This window comes from Aotus nancymaae, unplaced genomic scaffold (genome assembly GCF_030222135.1).
Source record: "Aotus nancymaae isolate 86718 unplaced genomic scaffold, 86718_ANA_hifiasm-v0.15.2.pri h1tg000040l, whole genome shotgun sequence".
NCBI lineage: Eukaryota > Metazoa > Chordata > Mammalia > Primates > Aotidae > Aotus > Aotus nancymaae.
In genome coordinates, this window is record NW_026988454.1 from 48,473,567 (window position 1) to 48,494,410 (window position 20,844).

At 37.6% G+C, this 20,844-nt stretch overlaps 1 protein-coding gene across 1 annotated transcript in view; it reads left to right on the top strand.

The window, feature by feature from the left end:
- Positions 1 to 20,844, top strand: part of FAM184A (family with sequence similarity 184 member A) — a 120,836-nt gene that overhangs the window by 2,212 nt on the left and 97,780 nt on the right. The window lies entirely within an intron of this gene.

Here is a 20,844-nt window from a genome sequence, read left to right on the forward strand (position 1 = left end):
CCCCAGGATGGAGCAGGGTAGCTGGGGCAGAATCATTCCAATTAAGAACCATTGACATATACTGAAATATTTAGGGGTTCTCCTGCCTTTATTTACTAAGTTAAGGCCTGAGAATGAAACAATCTGATACAGGACTAGGTTGCAGCCAACATCTTTCTGTTTCTACAACCATGTAATAAGACTTGCTTTTTTAATGTACTGTTTTGAAAGTTGTCAAATTTTATAGTCATATGTACTTACTATAAATACTATACCATACGCGTGACATCATGAGTGTATATAAACGTAGAGAGGGGCTGTTATAAACTTTACTACCTTCTGCCATATAGAATTTTTACTCATGAAGAGTTTATTAATGAATTCATATTAGCAGAGGTGTGTTCCAGCTATGATTGGAACTTGACAATGGCTTATATTTCATTATTGTACATTGTAAACGTAACCATTAAAATTGGATTTTATTTCTTTTGGAAAGAAGTCAGTAGAATTCAACTCTTCAGCATTATAGAAGCAGCATACTTAAGAGCAGCGTGGTAACCTGACACACTGAGTTAAAATCCTCACTCTACCACTTACTACTGTTGTGACCTTGAGCAAGTCATTAAACTCTGAGCCTCAGGTTTTCTAATCTTTAAAATAGAGATGATAATACCTATTTTACAGTTGTAGTAGCACATAGTAGGCTCTTAATTCAGGCTATCACTCCCTGAAAAGACATATACTAATATGTATATTAATGAAATATGGATATTTTTTAAATGCTTCTCTCCTTTTAAATCATTCTGCATTTAACAGCATTATATGATAGCGTACTTTTTTTGAGGGTTTTCTGCTAAACTCTTTAAAAATATATATACAGCAATATTTTTTTCTCCAAATATCAAAGTTTAAAAGTTTCACATTTATTCTGTATTGTGGTAGTATAGTACTGAAAATACAGTGTGCATGTTTCAAAGATTTGGCTGGCTATGAAAGGATAAGCATGAAAGTAATATATATTATAATTTTGTCCATAGCGAAGCTCAATATATTTTTAACTAGAAAGCAGTATTGGCTATATGCATATTTGTTCAGATTCTATTTCCTAAGAGCCTAACAGAGCAGCCTTCTCATGGTAAGCAGAGCAGCAGTTCTTTCAGCACCTTTTATGTAAGGGGGACTTTGGGAAATGTTACAGATACAGCAGGGAGCAAGACACAGTCTCTGCCTTTTAAAGGGAGTCTAGCATATTTAGGTCACTCATGTCAAGTTTTAAGAATTAATATTAGATTCGTGAGCTATGTTATGGCAAGTTTCTGCAAATGTTAAAGGCTGAACTATCTCAGGATAGGCAGTGAAACTGGAAGGATTCAGTTCTGTTTTATAAGACCACATTTGTATACTTCTCTGTTCTCCACTGTGTTAATTTTTCAGGGTATTAGGTTGAAAAGCAAGCCTTGTAGGATGTAATTATAAAAAACTTTTTTTGGTCACTTTCAAATGACTTTTTTCCCCTTTTTGTCCCTTTCAGTTTACTCTTTGAGACTGGTTCATTGTCTGCCATGGATTAACTTAATTTTTCTGGCTGCTTGTAGATAATACAAATCACCCTTCAGTAACAAAGTCACAAAAGTCTCAATTTGATTATTAAAATTAAATTACCCTTTACCAACGAGTAAAAACTGCAGACCAAGCCTGAAATAAAGGTGACGCTTTTCCCTTAACTGGTCTCTTGCTCTGTCTATTGCAAGGGGGAAGTCAGTAACTGGGGAAGGGAGTATCCTTGCCTTTTTACTTCTTACCTGGTTTTTCTACTCTTTCTGCTTTGTCTTGCCAGTTCTGGTTTCTTATCCTTCCAAAGTTGGCCAAGGAAGAAGGGAAAAGTGTAAAGAGGAGCAGCAGACTTTTAGTTGATTAGTGAAGAAGCTAGCTGGTGATCTAGCTTTAGTGCTTTTATAGCTGTTGCAGATGTTTAAAGCTTATTCTTTCACTGGAGAATCCTCTTATCTCCCACCTCAGTGGCTCTAGATTTTCACCTCAATTCCTTGACAGTGAACCTTAGATTCTGGTTGGTTGCTTACTTCTTTCTCAGCCTCTTGGAGCTAGCAGTACCTTCACCTTCACTTTGCTGAGGTCTGTGCAAACTCCAGATACCCCTCTTGGATGGATTCATGTGACCCCACCCCAGGTTGCTCACTCTCCTTTAGGGGCCACATAGGGAGCACCCGTTCTTTGCACAAACTCTGCTGGTGGTCCCAATTCAGCCCTCTCATTTTCACATGCCTCTTCATGCAGCTTCTCATCCTTTTGATTTTCCAGGGATTAATCAGGTGTCAGGTCAGCATGCTCTTGGAAGTGCTTGAGACACATGTCAGATTCTTCAACTCATCTCCCAAAAGCCTTTTTCCCTAGGCTTTAGGTATGGGACAAGCATCTTCCACTTTTCCACCTTGAAGACAGGCCCCTGTTACTACAGCTTTCTCCAGGGAAATCTCTGAAACCTACTCTGTAATCTCCTTGAAGCACCACCTCAGTAGTGGTGGGGGTAGGAAGTTACACACCTCAGCATTCTTTTCTTTAGACTGCCTCTTTTGACTTTTTTGAGAATGTTCTGGCAGCTGCTTTGGAATGTCATTTCTATTGTCTTTCATTCTCAGCAGAAACTTCCCTTTTAATGACTTGTTATGTTAGCTGCTTATCAAATGCCTCTTTAGTTGATTGCACTTTTGATACAGTTCAGTCTCTTTATTGCTTATTAGTATAGACATAACTAATACATGGAACAGTATAAGTTCCCAAAGAGCAGAAAGTAGTTTCTTTTTTGTTTTCTGTGCTTAGCATCAAGTTCTCTTATTTAATACCCAGCTGTGGCTCTTCTACTAAAACTACCCTGACCAACTACCCTTGTTGTGCTTTCCTTGCTCTGCATTAACATTGATTGTTGGTACTTCTTACTTGATACTTAATAATGCAAACTTACAAACACTGTTTATTGTGTTTATAAATATACTTTTTTCCCTTAATTCGGCTGTAATGTTCTAATCTCTAGGGACTGTATCTTTTACTTCATGTAACCTTAATATGAATGGTTTGCGCATAGTACCAAAGCTTAATAAGTATTTACTGAAGAAGATGGTGGTAGTAATAATACAGGAAGTTATTTTGTTATACAGCAGAGAAAGACAGTATTTTTGAGGAATTGTATCTGCTACTCTTCTGACTTAATGATAGATCATTTCAACTGAGTTAAATTATTCCTAAATATTTAAATGTTTATTGACTGTCCTTTAAATGGCTTCAAAAAGCTATATGTGTGTGTGTGTTTGTATATATATATATTTTAAAGCTATTGTGTGTGTTTGTGTGTGTGTGTGTGTGTGTGTGTGTATATATATATATATTTATTTTTTTTTTTTTGAGATGGAGTCTCACTCTGTCACCCAGGCTGGAGTGCAGTAGTGCGATCTCGGCTTACTGTAACCTCCGCCTTGTAGGTTTAAGCAATTCTCTTGCCTCAGCCTCTCAAGTAGCTGGGACTACATGCTCATTCCACCACTCCCGGCTAATTTTTTTGTATTTTTAGTAGAGACAGGGTTTCACCATGTTAGCCAGAATGGTCTCGATCTCCTGACCTTGTGATTCGCCCACCTTGGCCTCCCAAAGTGCTGGGATTACAGGCCTATTTCTTAATATATTTTTGATATAAAAAATAAAAAGTATAAAGCTCTTTGTCTACATTATAAATATTTGTCATCTCAAAAGGTAGGTAATTAATATACTAGTTTCTTGGCAAATATAAAAAAGTATTATGATTAGTCATTTTATGTTAACTCTGCTTTTACTATATCCAAAACCAGAATGTGTTTATATAACACCAAAACCAGTGAATTTTTCAAATAATCCTATTTTCTCTACATGAAATAAAACTGATTTTTCACTAGGTTTGAATTACCTAGATATTCTTTCATAATAATTCTGTGTTGCTTATGACTTGAGTCTTTGAACTAGAGTGAAGTGGCCTCATAAAATATAGCAATTGGCTGTGTTTCCCTTTAGCACTAGTACATGCCAAATGCAGCATCTCTTTTTCTTTGTTACATTGCAGCTTTGCCATGCTCTTATGCAGTGGCTTGGTTGTAATCTTTTAGTCATAGTTGAGTGGTTTGGATTAATTTCTTGCATTTTACTAATGGACATAAAAGCATAGTATATTATTTAGTAATTGCTTACAAACTTATAAAGGGACTTCCTTTAGAGTTAAAGATTTAGAGTTAAAGGTTAAAGGTTTAGGCTGGGCAGCCTGGCTCACGCCTATAATCCCAGTACTTTGGGAGGCCAAGGAAGGCAGATCACTTAAGGACAGGAGTTCGAGACCAGCCTGGCCAACTTGGTGAAATCCTGTTTCTACGAAAAATACAAAAAATTAGTCAGTGTGGTGGTAGCTGGGAATTACAATCCCAGCTACTTGGGAGGCTGAGGCATGAGAATTGCTTGAACCTGGGAGACGGAGGTTGCACTTGAGCCAAGATCATACTACTGCCCTCCAGTCTGGGTGACAGAGCAAGTTTCTGTCTCAAAAAAAAAAAAAAAATTAAAGGTTTAGACCTTAGAGTATGACCGGTTGACCCTCTTATTTTATAGGTGTGGAAGGTGAGGGCCCAACATCATTTGAAGATTACTCAGCATGTCACTGGTAGAGCCTGAACTGACATTCAAGTCTCTGTAGATTGGTCTAGGCTGGGGTGGCGACACTAACAGACCTCTTTTTTCTATGTCTACCTTCTGTCTAATATTGTTTATTCAATAAGAGGCCACAGAGTTGTTGTTTTCCATGTTGGAACCATGTTTTGCTTACATTCTGAATCACAGATTTTTGATAAGAGTGAAACTAACCTGCCATTCCTCTGTATACTTACTGTAGAACTTTCTGGGTTTATAGGTTGTATATTTTATATACTATGACTTGGTCACTTTGTAACAGAGCTTTTTTGTGTGTGCTGTCAGCTAAATGTCATAATATTTTCATATTTTTATTAACAGCTTTAGTCATTCCAAACTGAAACATATTTAAAATAACATCGGCTTAGAGACTGCCATACTTGGTGTGAAAGTTACCACTAAGGTTATTTTAAATGTCTTTATTTTGACTGCTTTCATTCTTGATTACATTGTTGCTTAGACCCCATTTTTGAATGCAGTAAATTGCAAGTTTTCCAGTTTTTATGTCAACTTCATTGTCGTTTTGTTTATTTATGAAAATCCTTTGCTAAGCCTCTAATCACCAGTCTTAAAAAGTGGTATTAAAGATAAAGATTCAGCAGGAATATGTGACTGGAGTCATTTCTTCATTTTAATTAATAAGTTCCCTATACTTTAGCTTTTAAAATTGTGGTATTTTTGAAAATTTTGTATCTCAAATGTGAGATGGGAATGAAGAATAACCTGGGTCTATAAAGCTAGTTAGGTTCTGGAAGAAAATAGGTAATGAGGGCCAGGGGAGTGTTGATAAAATACTGTTATTCTGCCCTTTCAGTTGATCTTATGAGTTTTTGTTTTCTTTTATCTATGAGCATCCAAATAAATTGGAATATCATACTATGAAATGGAAAGGATGTGAATGACAGGAGTTCCTAATGCCATTCTTTTTTTTTCACCACAGGAAGTTTCCATCCTGCAGGCCACTTTAGAACATAAAGGACATTAAGTAAATGTCAGAATTGGTGCCCCATGTCCTTTTTTTGGAGATAGACACCTCTGGGAGACAATTACTAACTGAATTCAGGATTAAATAAATAAATAAAATAGCAACATTGAGATCCCATCTCTACTTTTTAAAATATAAAAATAAAGAAAAACAATGTTACAAATGGTAGTTTGATGTGGGGGAATCATATCAAACTATTAGGTTTATATTTTGTATTTCAAGTGTGGTCTAAGCCATAGGGGACTTTTTAGATTGACCTAGAAACTTAGTGGTCCTTCAAAATATTAGAAAATATTCTTTGACTGCCAATCAGTTAATATATAAAAATGAATTTTTGAAACAATGATATTTGCAAGTTGGAGATTGCCAGTTGTAGTTAGTATTTTGATATGCTTAACATTTAAGACCAAAGCAAATATTTTAGAAAATCTCTGATTCTTAACTTTTAACTACATCAGTGAACAATTGTCATTTGTAGCTGTATTTTACCAAGGATTACATCTTTTTTTTTTTAACCACAACTGCAACAAGAATGTATAAAAAGTAGTAAAGTTGAATATACGAATTTTTTTTTTTGAGATGGAGTTTCACTCTTGTTGTCTAGGCTGGAGTGCAATGGTGCAATCCTGGCTCACTGCAATGTCTGCCTCCTGGATTCAAGCAATTCTCCTGTCTCAGCCTTCTGAGTAGCTAGATTGCAGGTGTGTGCTGCCACGCCCAGCTAATTTTTTGTATTTTAGTAAAGACAGGCTTTCACCGTGTTCCTTAGTCTGGTCTTGAACTCCTGAGCTCAGGCAGTCCACCTGCCTTGGCCCCCCAAAGTGCTAGGATTACAGGCATGAGCCACCACCCAGCTTTTTAATTTTTTTATTTTATTATTATTATTATTATTATTATTTTTTGAGATGGAGTTTTGCGCTTGTTACCCAGGCTGGAGTGCAATGGCATGATCTCAGCTCACTGCAACCTCTGCTTCCTGGGTTCAAGCAATTCTCCTGCCTCAGCCTCCCGAGTAGCTGGGACTAAAGGCACCCAACCACCATGCCCAGCTAATTTTTGTATTTGTAGTAGAGACAGCGTTTCACCATGTTGGCTAGGCTTGTCTTGAACTCCTGACCTCAGGTGATCCACCTGCCTTGGCCTCCCAAAGTGCTGGGATTACAGGCATGAGCCATTGAGCCTGGCCGAATATATAAATATTTTTCTTGTATCTTACACTATTATTTTGAGATTTAAATGAAGGCTGAGACTATCAAAGGATCTGTAGTATATGGAAAAACAGAAGACTTAGTGATCACAATCATATGTGGGATTTGGACATTTTAGACTTGGGTACCGTGTACTACCTCATTTAATTGTAAAGGAGCTGGTACTTCTAATGATTTTTTAAATTGCTAATTCTGTATTTCCTTATTTATATGTACCATCTCTATACTGAAGTTTAAGGAAGTTGGAAAGTAAAACATTTCATTCCTAAAGTATATTACTAATATTTAAATTATCAATAAAATTGATAATTTTAGTAAAATATTAGGATAAATTTCTATTTATGGGAAATTATTGGAGAATGAGTTAGTTAACTGGAAGTTACCATAGGGGTTAATAATTTTTCACCTTCTAATATAGTATACTTACATTTACATCATACCATTCAAATATCACACGGGAGTTCTTCATCAACTCCAGATCATTGTTAGGATCATCAGTGCATAGCTAGGAAATTGGACCAAACTTATGCTAATCCTATTGGGCCAAACCCATGAATGCTGATATTTAATTTCTGAATAAATTGTTACTTGCCTTTTTACTTGTCATGTCTTTCTTATAATATGAAGTGCAGCATTTGAATATTTACAGATTCCAGACATTGGCCTTACTGGTTGAGCAGATTTTGTTTATTCTGGTGAATGTATGTCTATGTGTTCACAGGTATTTGCATTTTTCATCCTGTAGCTCTTTAAGCACAGTTTTAACAGATTCTCATTGCTTTCTGAAAACGTTTTATGGCCAAAATACTAAATAGTATTCTTTGCCTACTTTTAGATGTTTTGCCTAGTGAAACACTGCATAAACTAAGGCATGTGTAATTTTGGGAGAAAGATGTGTGTATGTGTTTAATGATTTACTCAGAGTAATTAAATATACTTAGATATGACCAAAGTAGAACATGTAGGGCTATGTGTTTGGTAAATTTGTTGAATGCCTAGTTTATGAAAGACATTGTGCTTGGTACTGTTAATTATTTAATACTATTTATTATTCCATATCAGACTGTATATTTAGGTTGGCGCTAAAGTAATTGTGGTTTTGGCCTTTATTTTCAATGGCAAAAACCTCAATTACTTTTGTGCCAACCTAATGCTTTACTTATTTTTTCCAACAGACTTGAGAAAATGTAACTAGATTGTATATTAGTCATGTATTTTAATGACAACATATTTATTAATACATTAATTCTGATGAATTTTAAATGTGTAATAATGGGCAACTTTTTTTATTTGGTTTCGTTCTTTTTGGGTAGAACTTACATAGGTGTTTTTCTTGGATAAAGAAACTATGCTGATGCCTTCTAAATTCTTTAATAAGGTTTTGATGCCTCAGTTGACATATTCTAGTTACAAATCTTTGTAATATATTTAGCCTGGGGGGCGGGTAGTGTTGGTAAAAGGAAATTTCAGTCTTTGGAAACCAGGTCGCTCATGTGTTTGTGTTAGGTTTAGGTTTTTCATGGGCAGCCAGAGAGCCACATTGTTCCCAGAGCCAAATGGCCCAGTGAGGCAGCAGTGTCCATCATATGGATCAGAGGTGTGGTTCAATAAGTTAGGCATACCCTTAAATGAAATTCACCTTCAACGCTTCCTGGTGTTTGACTTTTAATACTTATTTTAACCACTCAGCACTTTAGTGTCCTCATCTGTAAAATGAGAATAACAAAGCCTACTTCATAGAATTATTATAAAGATTAAAGGAGTTAATTGATGCGGGAAATTGGAGTCAGTTTGCACCCATTATCCCTTCCCCACTTGGTTAAGCCTCTGCTGACATACTGTTGAACAGTAAAGTAGGTTTTTAGGCCAAGTGTGGTGGCTTACACCTGTAATCCCAGCACTTTGGGAGGCCGAGGCGGGTGGATCACACTTGAAGTCAGGAGTTTGAGACCAGCCTGGCCAACATAGTGAAATCCTGTCTCTACTAAAAATTCAAAAATTAGCCAGGCATGGTGGCACCTGCCTATAATCCCAGCTACTCAGGAGGCTGAAATAGGAGAATTGCTTGAACCCAGGAGGCGGAGGTTACAGTGAGCTGAGGTTGCGCTACTGCACTCCAGCCTGGGTGACACAGCGAAACTCCATCTCAAAAAAACAAAACCAAAAACAATACAGTAGGTTTGTTTGTTTGTTTGTTTGTTTATTTGAGATGGGGTCTGGCTGTGTTGCACAGGCTGGAGTACTGGGATGCCATCATAGCTTGTGGCAACCTTACACTCCCAGGGTCAAGTGATCCTTCCACCTCCGTTTTCTGAGTAGCTGGGATTATAGGTGCAAGGCACTGTGCCCAGCTGTACTTTCTTTTCTGATGGATGTATAGTCTACATTGTTAGGGACCATAGCTGTAAAGTAAAGCAGCAAGTAAAATATAGTCAGTTCTAATTATTTGTGGTAGTTATATTCCATGGTCTAGGGAGAATACAGAGCTAGGTTCCTGACAGCCTTTGGTCACAACATTTTCACCAACTGATTAATATATAATCCTGTTTTATGTGTGTTTCTGTTTAAAACACCTTTTAAAATATATAATGATCCTTTAACAGTGAACTCACAGCCAAATATCACTATAACTCATGCCTGAACAAAGGTTATTTAACACATCTGGAGTGTTAGATTTTGGGGTTACATATAAATTTTAGCAAGTAAGATAATTTACAAATATGGAGTCCATGAGTAAAAGAAGATAAACTGTATCTAAAAATGGAAGCAGAACTTTGCATCTGCTGTTTTCTTAGTTCTGGCTATTTATCAGCTATTGTTAGGGACCTGAGTGACTATGACTCTTATTACCACCCTAAATACCATCACTTGAGTGTGACTTTGACTTTGATTATCTCAGTAAACACCCTCAGATGAAAGGAGTAGAAAGGATAGTGGAGGCCAAAATACTCATCTTTTGTGTGAGTTGCCAGTCACCTGCAGGCCACCCTACAATCATAAACATGGGATAATATTGTTCTTTTATGTTAATTGTAATCTTCAAGATCTAAACTTGAACCTGTCACATTGCCCTAGGACAGAAAAAGGAAAAAAATATGTAAATGATTCCAGGGGATGGAGCAAAACTTCTAACAAATAATTTATTTTAGTTAAAATAAAATCTTTAATAGTCATCATTTGCTTAAAACATGTTACAGTTCTTTTCTAGCATAAATTGTCACTGTGGGAGTTGGTTTTGTTAGAAGTCTTTGTCTAGGTACCTAAAGATAGCCTGAAATCTTATACAATTTGAGGCTATAGCACATTTGGTTGGATGTTTCTGAATTAACCTTATGCAACATACAGAAAAGTTTTACCAAACTATTCAATTATAGACTGTCTTAGGCAGTTAGTCTTACTGGTTTCTATCTTGATACATGCCTTCCTTAAATGACCTAGAAGAATGTGCATTTTCATTGTTTTAAATGGTAATGTATATTCATATGTGTCCACACTTTCTTGATTCAATCCCCTAGTAATTATCAGAAAAAGGAACCCAGTTAAGAGTACTTCTGTGTTCTGTGATCGTGAGGGAGTTGGCAAAGATAACTGTCCTGGAATAAATAACAATTTGATCTGAAGCCAAGCTCATTACTGTAATATTGCTCTGTTTAGGACCTTGTATATCTTTAACCTTCAGTCCTGAGTCACCCTTGCTATTTGCTCTCTCCATGTCTACTTCTGGATTGTGGAGCATTGCTAGAGAATATTATAGAACTGGATTGTAGCAGAATAATGACACTCCCAAAGATGTTCACATTCTAATCCTAGAATCTGTGAAGATGTTTATCTTAAATTTGCAGATGTGATTAAGTTAGGGATCTTGAGATGGAGAGATCATCCTTGACTATTTGGATGGGCAAGTGTTATCACAAGGATCCTTCTAAGTGAAAGAGGGAGCCAAGGAACACAGGTGGCCTCTGGAAGCTGAAAAAGGCAGGGAAACAAGTTCTCCCCAAGAGCCTTCAGATTTTGGCCCAGTAAAACTATTTTCGTACTTCTGACCTCCAGGAATTCTAAGGTTAGTACATTTGTGTTGCTTCAAGACATCCACTTTGTGGTAAATTGTTATCACAACATGGCTTTTTACAAAATGATGTAGTCCAATTTGGTGTGATCACTCAGTATTGCTGCACTTTATGATGTTGTTCTCTGTCTGAATTGTTCACAGCTGTGGACATGTGTCCTCTCCTCTTTCTCTGTACACATGGGATAGATAAGCTGCTATTTAACTGAAACTATCCAGCATAACTTACTTGTCTGCAAAGATACTGGGGTCATTTATTCCTGAAAAGAACATTCTCCTGGTTCTTAGCTGCCGTAACTCTCATGTATTGCTGCTTTTTTGTCTTAAATAGATCACCCATGACAGAGACAGATGGGAATCGAGGAAACTAAATGGGAAGCTATTATAATAGTATTGATGAGAAATTATGAGGGCCATGAATTAGGAGAGTAGTGGCAGAGAGATAGGAGATTTGAGAAATCTCAATTCTGAGGAGGAGATGTGAGAAACATTTTAGAGATAAATTTGGCAGTACTTTGTGACAGTTTGTTGTAGAAGAAGATTGAGGATGATGGGTCTCTGTCACATACTGTGTACTCAAGTATTTCCTGAATGAATGAGAGAATGAATGAGTGACTAGATGGACTAGATGGATATTAATCTCTACTGAGATAAGGATAGAGGAAAGATATGTATTAGTTCCCTATTGCTGGGTAAAAAATTATCCCCAAGTATGGCAGCTTAAAACAGCAAATATTTATCATCTGACGCTTTTGAGATTCAGAAATCCAGAAGTCACTTAATTGAATGGTTCTGGCTCAGGGCTTCTCATGAGGTTGCATTCAGACTGCTGGCCAGAGCTATAGTCTCTATAAAGAGTTGACTGGGGCTGAAAATTTTACTTTTGAGTTCACTCATTTGGCTGTTAGTAGGAGACTTTATTTACCACATGGGTCTTCTTACAGCAAGTGATCTGAGGAGGGGGGTGGGAAGGGAGAGGGACCAAGCTGGAAGCCATAGTCTTTTCATAACGTAATCAACGGAGTGGTGACATGTCATCATCTTTGCTGTATTCTATTGGTTACATGGACCACCCGTGGTACAGTGTAGGAGATGACTACATAACGATTCTAATACTGGGAGACAGAGATCACTAGGGGTTATTTGGGAGGTTGGTTACCCCAAGAGAAGGAAAATTGATGGGAGAGTTCTGAGAGTTTTAGTCAGCCATGTACATTTAGGTAGAAATATTTAGTAAGCACTTGGATATGTGTCTGTGCCAAAAGGAGAGATCAATAGTATAAACAAAAATTTTAAAGTCATTAGCATATAGATAGTAATTAAAATAATGAGTAGTTGGTTGGGGCCTTAAGCAGAGTAGAAAACACTTGGAATAGTTGCTGAGGAAAGGAGAAGAAAAGAGCTGACTAGAGACAAAGGAAAGCATCAGTAATACATGCGTTTGTCCCAAGAGGAATTGAAACATGATATTTGGTATAGTTTTTTCTTTTCTTTTCTTTCTTTTTTTTTTTTTAAGAGATAAAAGTCTCACTCTATCACTCAGGCTGGAGTCCAGTGACAAAGTAATAGCTTACTGCAGCTCCAAACTCCTGGACTCAAGGGATCTTCCCACCTCAGCCTTCCAGACAGCTGGTACTACAGGCATGCACCACTATGCCCAGCTAGTGTGTGTGTGTGTGTGTGTGTGTGTGTGTGTGTGTATGTATAGATGAGATCTTGCTATGTTAGCCAGGCTGATCTCAAACTCCTGACTTCAAGTTATCTTTATGCCATGGCCTCTAGAAGTGCTGGAATTACAGGTGCGAGCCACCGTACCCAGCTTCAATTTGAATGCTTTGCAGTTTTCTAAAAGTCCTTTGCAGTCCTTTGGAGAGGACCATGGTTGAGCATATAGAGGAGAAAAGCAGGCAGGTTATAAATCCAGAGCCTGAGTTTTGCCTGGTAAGTATAGCTGAAGAACTGCATTTTAAGAGAATTAAAGAGCTGTTGTGGAGAGTAATTTGGTTAATCTACCATTAGGTACTGTGTAAGGAAGGGAGACTAGGATGGAGCTAATAGATTAAGAGAAAACTTAGGGATTGAGAGGACAATTGTGTGTATGAAGATAATGCCTAGAAATTGAGGGATAAAGGCAAAGAGTGGTAGTCTGAGAGGAGGCTACATTAAGACTTCAGAGGTGGATAAGTTATAACAAGATCCAGAGTACAGTCTTGAGATTGTTTATGGGGGGTAAAAATTGTTAGAATTGAGACTCCCTAAGAACTCTAAGTCTGATATTTTGGATTCCACATGCATCTTTGAACTCTCCAAAGACAATAGGATTGAAATGGAAGGAAGTGTGTGAGTCTCATTGCTAAATCTACATTGATGAGGGCAGTGACCTGGAGGCTGGTTTATGATTATTACAAAGCCAATCAACTGATAAAGTTGAATTATAGGAATGGTTATAAAATAAGAGGTATTTTTTAATTATGAGGGAAGAACACTGATTTTGATTACTAATAGTAAATACCATTTTCGAGTAAATATTACATGCTATATTTTCATTTCATGCTTACCATAATCCCAAGAGGTTGATACTAGATTTCACAAGGAAGCTGAATGTTAGAGAGGTTAAGTGACTTGCTCAAGGCCATGTGCTGGAAGAACTGGGATTTGAACCTGGATTTGTCTGACTCTGCCACTTTGCCCTTTTTAGAGGGTTGCATTGGGCAGCTGGGTGAATACCCAAATCATTTTTGGATCCCATGATGAGTTAGGAGCAACATAAAGTACAGCTTCTGTTGGAGGAGATTCCATGTCTTTGGCTGAGAGCCAGGCGTGAGCAAGGAATGGGGCAGAAAGGGAGTTTTGAGGGTATAGGGAATTAGTTTTGTTTTGTGCATGTGCTTGGTTTATTATTTAAATGTTGGCTCAGGGATTCCAGAGAGTATGATGGGGGGTAGGGGTCAGTCAGTGGTGGGAGGAACCAGGGATGAGAATATGTTCTGCAGTCATGTGGCTAAATAATATGGAATATATGGTTTTTAGAACGCAAAATCTTATTGTGCTTAACAAATGTTAACACACAAATTTTACAGCAAAATATAATGTATTTAAGTGAGTTATCTGATCATACTGTCTTTCCTAACTTGATTATTCATTTATACAAAATTTTTGCGTATTTTGTCATCTGAAAAATAATGAGTAACATGAATAAATACACCAATATTCTCCTATTTACTAGGCATATGGATTTTTGATGGGGGGTTTTCACCTTTATGTTGATGTTTATTAAATCTGTGACTCTTCAATCTAAATGTCTTTTAGAAAATTAACAACAAAGTGATTTAACAAAAGGAGAGATACTATGTTAAATGTAGCCTCTAGAATTACCATCCCTGAGCTATAGAATATTGTTTTATTTTACTCCTGTATGTACTCTTGGGGATACATAAGTCAAGTTTCAGGAGCTTGCAGTCTAATGGATGTACCAGACAGAAATTACCTGAGACAAAGCAGTCTTTGGTAAACCTCCTAATGTTTAGCTTTATCTGAGTGAAACTCAGCATTTTGAGTCCTTTTGTTTCTCCTACCAAGTGCAACTGCTTTTACCACAAGGTGGGATCAGTGGAACTAACTAACCAGTCTTTTTTTTTGAGATAATATTGATAAGGTCTTCCTCTGTCACTCAGGCTGGAATGCTGTAGTGTGATCACAGCTCACTGCAGCCTCAACCTTTCCAGGCTCAGGTGATCCTCCCACCTTAGCCTCCTAAGTAGTTAGGACTATAGATGCACATCACACATCCAGCTAATTTTTGTATTTTTTATAGAGACAGGATTTTGCCATGTCACCCAGGCTGTTATTCTAGGGCTCAAGCAATCTGCCTGCCTCAGATTCCCAACATACTGGGATTACAGACGTGAGCCAGCATGCCAGGACAAAACTAAGCAATCTTATCTTCTGTGTACTTGTTTACAGTTTCTTTGGAGGACCACATCAGTAACAAAAACAATTAAACCGATAAGTGTATTGTGCATTACTGTATTAAGCACCATACATACATTATCCTGTTTAATCATAGTACTTCTTGAAGTAGATTTTTTCTCTTTGTTTTACCAAAAAACTCTGAGACTTAAAGATGTTTAAAATAACTTTTTCAAAGTTATGCATTTGTAAGTAAGAAGGCTAACCCTGGTCACCTCTCTCCAGCATGTTTGTAATCCTTTGTACAATCCAGTTGGCTGTATTCAAAATGGTAAGACCAGGGTGTGTCTTGGAAGCCTCAAGCAGCTCAATCCATCTTGTTTCATATCTCTGTCTGCCTGGACCCCAAGTCCAAATGCAGGCCATGGGTCTTCTTGCTTATCCTCAGGCGATTGTGTACTGCCTTTTCCTAGACACTCATCAGACTTTTTTTTTTTTTTTTTTTTTTTTTTTGGTAAAAATGGGGTTTGCCATGTTGCCCAGGTTGGTCTCAAATTCCTGGGCTCAAGCAATTGTGGCCACTTTGACTTCCAAATGTGTTGGGATTATAGCTGTGAGCCACTGTGCCTTGCCCTTATTTTTTCTTTCTTTTAATTGACAAATAATTGTACATATTGATGGGATACATATGATGTTTTGATACATATAGTGTTTAGTGATCAGATCAGGGTAGTTTTATATCCTTTAACAAATCTATCCCTATCCCTCTCTTCCTGATGCCCTTCTCATCCTCTGTCATTATATTTTTATAATTCCTTTCTAGAGCTCTTATTTCATACTGAACAAACTTCTCTGCAGCCACATTTCTTCATAAAATACTCAGTCTCCTCACCTTAGTTGAAAAGTAGGTCAGGTGTGGTGGCCCATAGGCTAAAGAGAGAATTGCTAAAAAAAAAAAAAAAAAAAAAAAAAAGAAAGAAAGAAAGAAAGAAAAAGGATTAGCCAGGCATGGTAGCACACACCTGTAGTCCCAGATACTTAGGAGGCTGAGGCAACCAGCCAGGAGTCTGAAGCTACAGGTAGCTATGATTGCATCACTGCACTCCAGCCTGGATGACAGAGTTTGACCCTGTTTCTGTTAAAAAAAAAAAAAAAGAAAAGTAATCCTAGATCTCTCCTCAGGATATTGCTTTTCCTATAGTCTTTGTAGGTGAACATAGCTCATTTTCACACATTTCATCAACCAGAGGTCCTAAAGATGGTAATCTTCTTTCTTCTAGTTCTCATTGCAACTTGTAAACTATTCCTCCTTGAGGTTTAGGCCAACTAGTTCTTTTACCTATACCTTTCCCTGTTGCTTCTTACTCTCACAAAGACACAGTCCATGGGTTCATCTAACACCCTAGCTTTGCATTTCTTCACCTTTTCAAATTCTGTCATCTTTATCTTTAATCAAGCTACTCATAACACATTTTCTCTGAATCTTAAACTCCAGAACTTCCCGCCACATGGAAGGTGTATTCCATTCTTGCACTGCTATAAAGAAATGCCTGAGACTGGGAAATTTATAAAGAGAATTAGTGGGCTCATGGTTCTACAGGTTGTACAAAAAGCGTAGTGGCTTCTGCTTCTGGGGAGGTCTTGGGGAGCTTTTACTCATGGTGGCAGGCGAACTGGGAATGAGGAGCTTCATATGGTCAGGAGGAAGAGAGAGAAGGGGGAGGTGCTACGCACTTTTAAACAACCAGAGCTCATGAGAGTGAACTCACTAGACAGTACCAAGTGGGGGAAGGTTCTAAACCATTAGAAACCACCCTCATGATCCAGTCACCTCCCACCAGGCCCCACCTCCAACACTGGGGATTGCAACCTGACATGAGATTTGGGTGGGGACACAGATCCAGACCATAGAAGGTATTAATATTTGTTAATTAAATGAATGGATGTCTTAAACTTTCAATTCTCCTTTTCCAAGTTCTACTCAGCCTTCATTTTCTTTAGTCTTTTAGCCTTTTCATTTTCTCCCTGTTCATCATCCCTGTTTTCATTCATTCTTTATCTGTACTAGACTGTGAGCTGTTGGTTTAGCCACTGTCTTGACAGTACTGTTAGCTGTCTTGCCTATGTTTTTCCACTACACCTTCTAGAACTGGCAAAATGATAATACTGACCACATATATAGCTCATTCCCTCTTAATATATGCCAGCAAGAAAACAGAATCCCTGTAGCCACTCCTATAAGGCTGAACAGGGTGAAAATAAACATGATAATGGGAGGGAAAGAATTCCAGGAAGAAGCTTTGAATTGTAACTGAGATGACAGGATCATCTAGGCTGACCTCAAACAGTACCTAAAAACAGTACCTGGTTTTAACTAAATATCTTCCAAAAACTCTAAACTTTAATCTAGAAATGGCTAAATACTTAGAGGCAGCATTAAGTTTTTTTCTGCCAGGTATTACAAAGAATATACAGTGTGATTTGTTAGTGACCAACTTATACCTATTAAATAGAGTGGCAAGTTACAAGATAGCTTGTATTTATAAAAATGCAGTGGTTTGAAGTTTACATTAAAATTATACCAAACAATAGTCTTTTTGTTGAAAATATTGAAATGCTCTTTTCTGGCAAAATAATACTTGCGGATGAGTGTAGATATATAAAATTCAGTATAGGCACTTTCATTAATAAAGCATAATTATAAACATCTGAAGTACTGGTATAATTTATTTGTAATAATGCTGAATAATTCTTATACCTGACACAATGTTTGCTTCTCATGTTTATAGTTGGTTGCACAGCATTTTGCTTCAAGTAATTATGTCTTTAGTTATGACCTAATTTAGACATAGATTAGAAGAAAAACTGAAGTTATGACCTAATCTAGACATAGATTATTTCAGAAAAACTGAAATAATTCCAGTAAGTGAAAAGGATGTTAAGAAAGAAGCTTTTAAAACAAATAAGTTGGAAACCAAGCCCTAGGAAATTATTTTGTTAAATGTAATGGTTTTTAAAGTTGAACTGTCAAAGTAAATGGAGAACTTAGTAGTGGGTGTTTATTATTGGCAAAAAAATTAATTGGAAATAAAAGTCTCAGTAAAATACATAGGAAGAAAAATGTGGAATGTTTATTAAAGTGAAGAGATAGACATGTTATCAGCCTTCATTCCAGTTATGTATCGCTGCTGTGGTTATCTCCTGCTATCTTTTACACCACCCAAAATTGGTATAAAACAACCGGCCAGGTGTGGTGTTTCATGCCTATAATCTCAGCATTTTGGGAGGCTGAGGTGGGAGGATTGCTTGAGTCCAGGAGTTCAAGACCAGCCTGGACAATATAGTGAGACCTTATCTCTACAAAAAATTAAAAGATTATCTGAGTGTGGTAGTGCATGCCCGTAGTACCAACTACTTGGGAAGCTGAGGTGGGAGAATCACTTCAACTGGGGAGGTGGAGGTTGCAGTGAGCTGAGATTGTGCCATTGCATTCCAGCCTGGACAACAAGAGCGAAGCTCCGTCTCAAAAAATAAAAAAAATAAAAAATATATATATATAAAATAAGATAAACAACCATTATATTATGGTTACAAATTCTTGGGGCAGGAATTCAGAGAAGAGATAGCTATGTGCTTTATCTGGGGCCTCAGAATGAAAGACTCAAATGGCTGGGTGTGACTGGACCTGCTGGGAATTGAAACAGCTGAAATCGGAGAATCCTCTTACAAGTTGACTTATTTACTCATCTGGTACCTAGACCAGGATGATTTGAAAGCTGCGCTCAGCTAGAATGCTAGACCAGAGGACCTAGAGGACAGTGTAGGCCTCTCCTTGTAGCTTAGGGTTTTCATAGCATGGCAGCACCTGGAGACTAAGTGTTTCAGAAACAGAGAAAGAAGCTGCCAGGCTCCTACTGTCCTAGACTCAGAAGTCATTCACTATCATTTTTGCCACATTTTATTGGCTACAAGTGAATCATTGAGGCCAGCCTAGATTCAAGAGAAGGAGAATTGGGTTGGGCATGGTGTCTCATACCTGTAGTCTCATCATTTTGGGAGACTGAGGTGGGTGGATCACCTGAGGTCAGGTGTTTGAGACCAGCCTGGCCAACATGGTGAAACCCAACCCTGTGTTTACTAAAAATACAAAAAAGTTAGCCAAGTGTGGTGGCACACGCCTGTAATCCCAGCTACTCGGGAGGCTGAGGCAGGAGAATCACTTGAACCTGGGAGGTGGAGGTTGCAGTGAACCAAGATTATGCCACTGCACTCCAGCCTGGGTGATAGAGCAAAACTATGTCTCAAAAAAAAGAGAATTGGATTCTACTTCTTGATGAGAAAGTGACAATGTCACTTTGTAGAAGAGTATGTGGGATGGGAAATATTGTGGCCGTCTTTGGGAAATGCAGTCTGTCACAATGTACACTTTTTCAGGGAATAGGGGAAAACATTAACCCGTATTTACAGTTCTTTAAGTGATTAGCCATATATTTTTTTTTTTTTAAATTTAGGAGCAGGGAGTTATATACTAGCTTCAGTAACACTAATGTTAGTGTGTTCTGATAACCCACTACTATCAGACCAGCCACCACAAACTTTTAAGAGAGTTAAAAAAAAAAAAAAAAGAGTTGATAATGTAACCTTATATGCATCATTAAGACAGACCACTCCTTTGCCATTTTCTTTTATTTTGCATTTATTTATTTATTTATATTTAGAGACAAGGTTGCCCTCTGTCACTGGGGCTGGAGTGCACAGGCTTGAACACGGCTTACTGCAGCTTCCACCTCCTGAGTTCAAACGATCCTTCTGCTTCAGCCTCCCTGAGTAGCTGGAGCTACAAATGTACACCACCAAACCTGGATAATTTTTTTTTTTTGAGACAGAGTCTCGCTCTGTTACCCAGGCTGGGATGCAGTGGTGTGATCTTGACTCACTGCAACCTCCACCTCCTGGGTTCCAGCGATTCTCCTGCTTTACCCTCCTGAGTAACTGGGTAATTTTTAAAATTTTTTTGTACAGTTAGAGGTCTCACTATCCTGAGCTATCTGGTCTTGAACATCTGGCCTCAATCAGTCTTCTCTTCTCAGTCTCCCAAAGTGTTGGGATTACAAGTGTGAGCCACTGTGCCTAGCCTTCTTTGCCATTTTAAACACAAATGTAGAATATCTAAATTAGCAGGGATGCTTTTCTTCAGTCCTATGCTCAAACAAAGGAATTCTTAGATATATGGTATATTAAGAAAGACTTTTTTATTATAAGCATAGCAGAAATTTATAATTTACATTATATAATCATGTGCACTTTAGATATTGTCACTGCTCAGACACTTCCCAGTCTTTTACCTACTGGAACAGTAAGAAAGAAGACCATAATTTCAAGGCCATTGGATTATTACTTCCAAGATTTGGATCTTTACTTCAATGGTAATAGCGTATATGTGTGTATTTGGGCAGCAGCCTTTATTGGTTTCAAGATAGGCTACATTAATTAACCTCTTTATGCCTAGTGTTCCATTATTGGAACACTAAGCATGTGAGTTATTTATATCCTACTGCTCAAGGTTATCGCCACGGTCTGATTGCAAAAATTCAAAAAATTGCAACCTCTGGCATAAAAGGTTTAATTCTTAAACATACTATGGAATAAATTTCTCAGTATGATTAAGTTCTTATTTCTATCCTCTTAGCCCATTTGAGAAAGGGGCACTTGGTGACCTGAGTAGTAGTTGTGTCAGAAAGGAAGAAACTCACATCTTTAGCACACAGTGGTGAGTGCCCACCAGACCAGGTTTACTATGGGATATAGTTCCTTATCGGGGGAGGTTCTAAGGAGTTTAGTGATCTAGTGGTTCCATTACAGAATGTTAGTGATAGTTGGGCTTTCCTTCTTTTGTCTCTTGGCTTCATTCTATCATGTATAAATGCTTGGCATGTTGTGAACGTCCCAATTTAAATCACTTTGAAAAGGAAGTTCTT